This window comes from Numenius arquata, unplaced genomic scaffold (genome assembly GCF_964106895.1).
Source record: "Numenius arquata unplaced genomic scaffold, bNumArq3.hap1.1 HAP1_SCAFFOLD_1117, whole genome shotgun sequence".
In the NCBI taxonomy this organism is placed as follows: Eukaryota; Metazoa; Chordata; class Aves; order Charadriiformes; family Scolopacidae; genus Numenius; species Numenius arquata.
In genome coordinates, this window is record NW_027415680.1 from 908 (window position 1) to 8,032 (window position 7,125).

Genomic DNA, 7,125 nt, shown 5'->3' on the forward strand with positions numbered 1-7,125 from the left:
CCCATCCCATAGACAGGACCCCATCCTGCCCCCACCATAGACAGGACCCTATCCTGACACCCCCCCCAACCATAGACAGGGCCTCATCCTGAACCCCCCCATCCCATAGACAGGACCCCATCCTGACACACAACCCCCATGGACAGGACCCCATCCTGACACCACCCCCCCATGGACAGGACCCCATCCTGACCCCCCCCAATCCCATAGACAGGACCCATCCTGACACACACCCCCCCATGGACAGGACCCATCCTGACACACCCCCCCCATGGACAGGACCCCATCCTGACCCCCCCCAATCCCATAGACAGGACCCCATCCTGCCCCCACCATAGACAGGACCCTATCCTGACACCCCCCCCACCATAGACAGGGCCTCATCCTGAACCCCCCCATCCCATAGACAGGACCCCATCCTGACCCCCCCTTCCCATCGCCAGGGCTCCATCCAGACCCCCCCCATCCTCCTTTTTCCAGCTCCCCCCCCCCCCCCCCAAGAGCAGGAAACGGAACGCCAGAGGCCACGTGTTGAGTGCAAAAAATAAATATAAAATTTATTAAAACACCCACAATATTTTAAAGATATCAGGAATAATACATTTCGCGGCCCGGCCGGCCGCGCGTAACTTAGAATAAAATACAAATTAAAAAAAAAAAAAACAAAACAACAACAAAACAAACAAAAATAAAAACAAAACCAAAACCGGGAAAGGAAGTTTGGGGGGGGGGGGAAGAATTCAAACTTGCAATTTTTAGGCATCCTAAAAAATAAATTTACCAAAACACTGAGAGGGAAAAGGAAAAAGAAAAGGGTGTTAAAGGAAAGGGGGGGGGGGGGGGGCGGGGAAGGGGGGGGGGGAGAGAGAAAAAAAAGCCAACAAAACACAAAGATGGGAATAAAGAAAAAGGGAAAAATTATACAAAATAAAATTATCAGCATAAATTTACTGTCCTAGAAGTATCTACAGTTTAATACACATTAATCCTATTGCCTTGAGACATGGGGGAAAAAAATCTACCGGTCCTCGATCCGCCCCGGAAAAAAACTTCATTTCAAGTAACCACAGTCCCGAGCCGACCAAGAAATCTTCAAGTGTGAATTTTTCGGAGCCGCCGGGACACCCCCGCGGTGCCCCCCCCCCCCCCCCCCACCCCCCTTCTCCGCGCTGCCGCCGTCCCAACCTCCCCTCCTCCGTTATCCCAAAAAAAGACCAAAAGAATAAAAAAAAAAAAAAAAAAAAAAAAAAAAAGAAAAAACCACCCCGAAACGCCAAAAATACACACCCCCTCCGCCCCCCCCCCCCCGCCTCCGACCGAATTCCTGAATCCCAGAAGAAACGGCGCTTTAGCTTAATATTTTTGAATTATCACCTCTATTCGTGTATTTTTTTATTTTTTTGCGCCGCGGTGCAAAAACCCACCAGCCAAAAAACCCCCCAAATAAAAATAATAATAATAATAATAATTAATAATAATAATTGCTCCTGGAATAAAACTGAGGCTGAAATTACGGCGGTTTGTAATCCCTGAAGGATGCGGAAAAAAAGGAGGAAAAAACCCGGGCGGAAAGGGATAACGGAGGGGGGGGGGGGGGGCGCGGGGGAGGGAAATATTAATTAAAGGAAGAAACACCGCTGCGAAAGGATCCCTGATTTCGGAAAGATTCGCCCCAGTTTCGCTCGCTTTTGGGGGGGGGGGGGTTTGAGGTATTTGCCGTGGTTTGGGGGGGGGGCGCGGGGTCGCTGCCGCCCCGGCGCTGACGGGAAGCCGAAGGGGAAGAAAGTAGCACCAATAAAACCCCAAAAAAATGGAAAAAAAAAAGGGGGGGGAGGAAGAAAAAGAGGGGCAGAAGCGGGACCCCCGGCTGAGCCCCCGCGGCGGGGGGCACCGGGGATTTCGGGGGAGCCCGGGGGGGGGAGCACGGTGCTGAGCGGCGGGGGGGGGACCGGGGCTGGGGGACGGTGCCGGGAGGGTGGTCCTGCAGCGGGTGCGGGCGCCGGGTGTCTGGGCTCGGGGGGGGTGGGGGGATCTGTGTGTCGTGCACCCACACCGCGGTGAAGCACCGTGCCCAAGCGCTGGGGGGGGGACACCGTGTCTGCGCATGGTGGGCAAGCACCGTGCTTAAGCACCATGGATGGTCAAGCACCATGACCACGCATGGTGGGTGGCCGCCACACCCCAAGACCACATCCACGCATGGTGGGTGATCACCGAGCCCAAGGACCAAGTCCACACATGGTGGGTGAGCACTGTGTCCAAGCACCGTGGCCAAGCACCATGACCACACATGGTGGGTGACCACGGTGCCCAAGCACCATGCCCAAGGTCCACATCCATGCATGGTGGGTGACCACGGTGCCCAAGGACCATGTCCACACATGGTGGGTGAGCACTGTGTCCAAGCACCGTGTCCAAGCACCATGACCACGCATGGTGGGTGAGCACTGTGTCCAAGCACCATGTCCAAGCACCATGACCACGCATGGTGGGTGAGCACTGTGTCCAAGCACCATGTCCAAGCACCATGACCACACATGGTGGGTGAGCACTGTGTCCAAGCACCGTGTCCAAGCACCATGACCACACATGGTGGGTGAGCACTGTGTCCAAGCACCATGACCACACATGGTGGGTGACCACCATGCCCAAGGACCACATCCACACATGGTGGGTGACCACGGTGCCCAAGGACCATGTCCACACATGGTGGGTGACCACGGTGCCCAAGCACCGTGACCACACATGGTGGGTTATCACTGAGCCCAAGGACCATGTCCACACGTGGTGGGTGAGCACTGTGTCCAAGCACCATGGCCAAGCACCGTGAACATGCATGGTGGGTAACCACCAAGCCCAAAGACCGTGTCCGTGCATGGTGGGTGAGTACTGTGCCCAACCACCGTGTCCAAGCACCATGGCCAAGTACCATGGCTGTGCATGGTGGGCAAGCACCACGCCCAAGCACCGCGCCCAAGGACCGTATCCACACATGGTGGGTGACCACAGTGCCCAATCACCGTGCCCAAGCACTGTGTCCATGCATGGTGGGTGACCACAGTGCCCAATCACCATGCCCAAGCACCATGTCCATGCACGGTGAGTGACCACCATGCCCAAGCACTGTGCCCATGCATGGCGGGTGAGCACCATGCCCAACCACCATGTCCAAGCACCATGTCTGCGCATGGTGGGCAAGCACCGTGCCCGAGCACCGTATCTGTGGAGCATGCCCAAGCACCGTGTCCATGCACCATGCCCTTGCACCGTGCCCAACCACCCTCTCCGAGCCCATGCACCCTGTTCAAGCACCGTGGCTGTGCATCGTCCCCAACCACCGTGCCCGAGCACCACGTCCAAGCACCATGTCCATGCATGGTGCCTGAGCACCACACCAACATACCATGCCCGTGCACCGTGCCCGTGCATCGTGCATGCACAACATCCCCTGCGCCGGGCTGAGCACCCTGCCCAAGCACCGTGTCCACGCACCACGTTCAAGCACCGTGTTCACACCCCCTGACTGAGCACCACGTCCCCACACCGAGTCCAAGCACCGCGGCCAAGCACCATGTTCACGCATCGCGGCTAAGCATCATGTCCGCACACCACGTCTGAGCACCAGCTGCTGAGTGTCATGGCCGAGCACCACGGCCGAGCACCACGTTCACACACCCTGGCTGAGCACCATGTCCACACATCGTGTCCGAGCACCATGCCCCAGCACCATGTCCACGCACCATGTCCAAACACTGTGGTTGACCACCATGTTCACGGTGCATGGCCGAGCACCGTGCCTGAGCACCATTGGTCCATGCACCATGTCCAAGCACCGTGGCCAAGCACCATGTCCTTGATACATGGCCAAGCACCATGTTCACACACCACGTCCAAGCACCCTGCCCAAGTACTATGTCCATGATGCGTGGACGAGCACCGTGCCCAAGCACCATGTCCACGCACCATGTCCAAGCACCGTGGCTGAGCACCATGACCAAGCACCATGTCCACAACGCGTGACCGAGCACCGTACCCAAGCACCTTGTCCACAATGCGTGACCGAGCACCGTACCCAAGCACCTTGTCCACACAGCATGTCTGAGCACCACGGTTGAGCACTGTGCCCGAGCACCATGTCCACGGTGCACGGCCGAGCACCATGCCCGAGCACCATGTCCATGCACCATGTCTAAGCACCGTGGTCAAGCACAGTGGCCAAGCACCACGTTCACACACCTTGGCCAAGCACTGTGTCCACACACCATGTCCAAGCACCGTGCTCGAGCACCATGTCCGTGATGCATGGCCAAGCACTGTGCCCAAGTGCCACGTCCACGCACCATGTCCAAGCACCGTGCTCGAGCACCACGTCCATGATGTGTGGCCAAGCACCATGCCAGAGCACCACGTCCACGCACCACGTCCAAGCACCATGCCCAGGCCTCATGTCCATGATGCATGGCTGAGCACCATGCCCAAGCACCATGTCCACGCACCATGTCCAAGCACCGTGCCCGAGCAACACATCCATGCACCATGTCCAAGTACTGTGGTCGGTCACCATGTCTAAGCACCATGTCTGAGCACCGTGCTCAAGCACCATGTCCATGATGCGTGGCCGAGCACCGTGTCAAAGCACCACGTCCATGATGCATGGCTGAGCACCATGCCCAAGCACCATGTCCATGCACCATGTCCGAGTACTGTGCCCTGTCACCATGTCCACGCACCACGTCAGAGCACCGTGCCCAAGCACCATGTCCACGCATCACATCCAAGTCCTGTGCCCTGTCACCATGTCCAAGCACCACGGTCGAGCACCGTGCCCAAGCACCCTGTCCGTGAACCATGTCCAAGCACCGCGGTCGAGCACCATGCTCACACCCCCTGGCCGAGCACCACGTCCACGCACCACGTTCCCGACGTGTGGCCCGAGCACCGCAGCTGAGAACCTCCTCCAAGCACCACCTCCACGACGTGTGGCCTGAGCACCGCAGCTGAGAACCTCCTCCAAGCACCACCTCCACGACGTGTGGCCTGAGCAACTCGTCCAAGCACCACATCCCCGCACGGCTCTCCTGCCCGTACCCCGACCCCGCACCGGAGGGGAACGGCTCCACCGCGAGCCCGGTCGGCGGGCACACCTCCAAGGCGGCACCGATCTCAGTTTGCATAAACCCACCCGGCTCCCGGCACACTTCCAGCTGTCGCTCCGGAAAAGTCAACTTCCTTCTCAACGACATTGCTTTTTTTTTGTATATATGTGTGTGTGTGTGTGTGTGTGTGTGTGTGTTTTCTCTTGGTTCCCTAGTTTCAGTATATACATTAGTAGCACCTCAGCGAGATGGAATCAGGCAGAAGCGTGATACAGTTTGTTAAAACACCATAGCACCGTTTTTATTAGAAGATTTCATTTTAATAAAAATATGCCTTATAGAGCCCACAAAGCATACTCCAGTATTAAAAGGAGAAAAAAAAAAAAAAATCAGCAATTGAGGCACCTCAGGGATTCTGGTTTCCTTCTCCTTCCCGTGCCTCATCCCGAGAGCGTCGAGATGGGGGTAAGGGGGGGGGAACCCCGAAACGTGTCCCCCCCCCATTCCCCGCCCGAGGCCAAGCGTCGCGGCTGGAAAAACCGAAGCCGGGTGGCAGGAGCCCATGGGGGCTCCCCGCGCCAAGCTCTCCCCAGGGTTTCTAACCATGGGCGTTGTTCTAGCACCATTGTGGCCGCGACCTGCTGCAAAATTAGGTCCCCAGCCCACCCCGAAGCGATTAAAAACATCCCCCTCCTCTCCCCCCACCCCACCCCACCCCCCCCCTCCGAAGCGAGTCCCCCTTAACGCCGTGGCGTCGGCACGGGTGGGACGAGCGCGGCCGCCGGGACGGGTAAAGGAAAAGATTTTGCTTGAAAAACAGCCTCTCAGCAGCAAAGGGGTAAAGAGCTGTGCATAGATTTCTAGGTTTCGTAGAAGAAGTCTGAAGCGTGCTAATTTATAATGACTGAGATTTGAGGTAGGTTAGACGTTATGTAGTGTAAAAACGTTGAGACTGCAGCAGTTCTCGCTCCCCGACCCGCGGCGCCGGCATCTCCCCGGGTTGAAGCCGCCGGAGCCAACGCCGCGCCGGACCGAACCCCCCTCCCTGCACCCAAAAAAAAACCCCACGCCCTCCCAGGAAGCAGGACTTAGACAGGTTACACGGACCCTCGCCTTCTCCGAACGCACCCCTTTTTTTCCTCCCGGCAAGGCCACCACAGTCAGAGCAGAGCCCCGGCGACGCCACCCGGGGCCGGCACCCGAATCCGGCCCCGTCAAACGCCGCTGGCGGGGAGACACCGGCGTCCCCTTCTCGCCCTCCGAACCACAACACCGCGTCGGGTGGAACCGGCACCGCCCGCGGGCATCCCTAAAATCGGACTTTGCCATCGACTCTTTAACAATCCTGATATGCTATTGGGTATTTGTAAGAAAAGCGGTAAATAGCTCGTTGAGTTTCCTTGTCGAATATACGCGACTTTACAGATTACGGTTAAAAAAACAAACGAAAAAAAAAACAAAAAAAAAAAAAAAAAAGAAAAAAAAATTAATTATGAAGGACGGACAAAGCATGTTAAATATTCTGCCAGTATTTACAGTTCTCCCACAATAATCTTGTTTAAAACATACTGCTTTCAAGTTGTTGGGGGGGGGAGGGAGGGAGAGAGAGAGAGAGAGAGGAAAGAGGGGAGTTGTCTTTTTTTTTTTTTTTAAGTTTCGCTTTTTAAATCTAGGTGAAAGTGCTTTTAAAAAAATTCTTTCCCTATTTACAGGTTTAAAATCAGACCACGTAAATGTTCAGGCTGTTTTACCGAGATCCTGCTGATCTGTGCCAGTGCGCAAGGAAGGAGGGTGACAGTAAACACGAAGGTGATCTCTGCCCGGTGACGGCGTCGGCTCTGGCTCGCTGGCTCTCCAAAAGGCACCTGAAAGTGCAAAAGCAACGACCCCCCCACCCCGAGGACGCCGGCACCCGGATCTGGCCACGCCGCCCTCCCGGCGAGCCGCGGGGAAGCTCGCCCGTCCGTCCGTCCGTCCTGGCACCGGGCAGAAAGTCTCGACTGAGATTGTTCGAAAAGCACCACGCGGT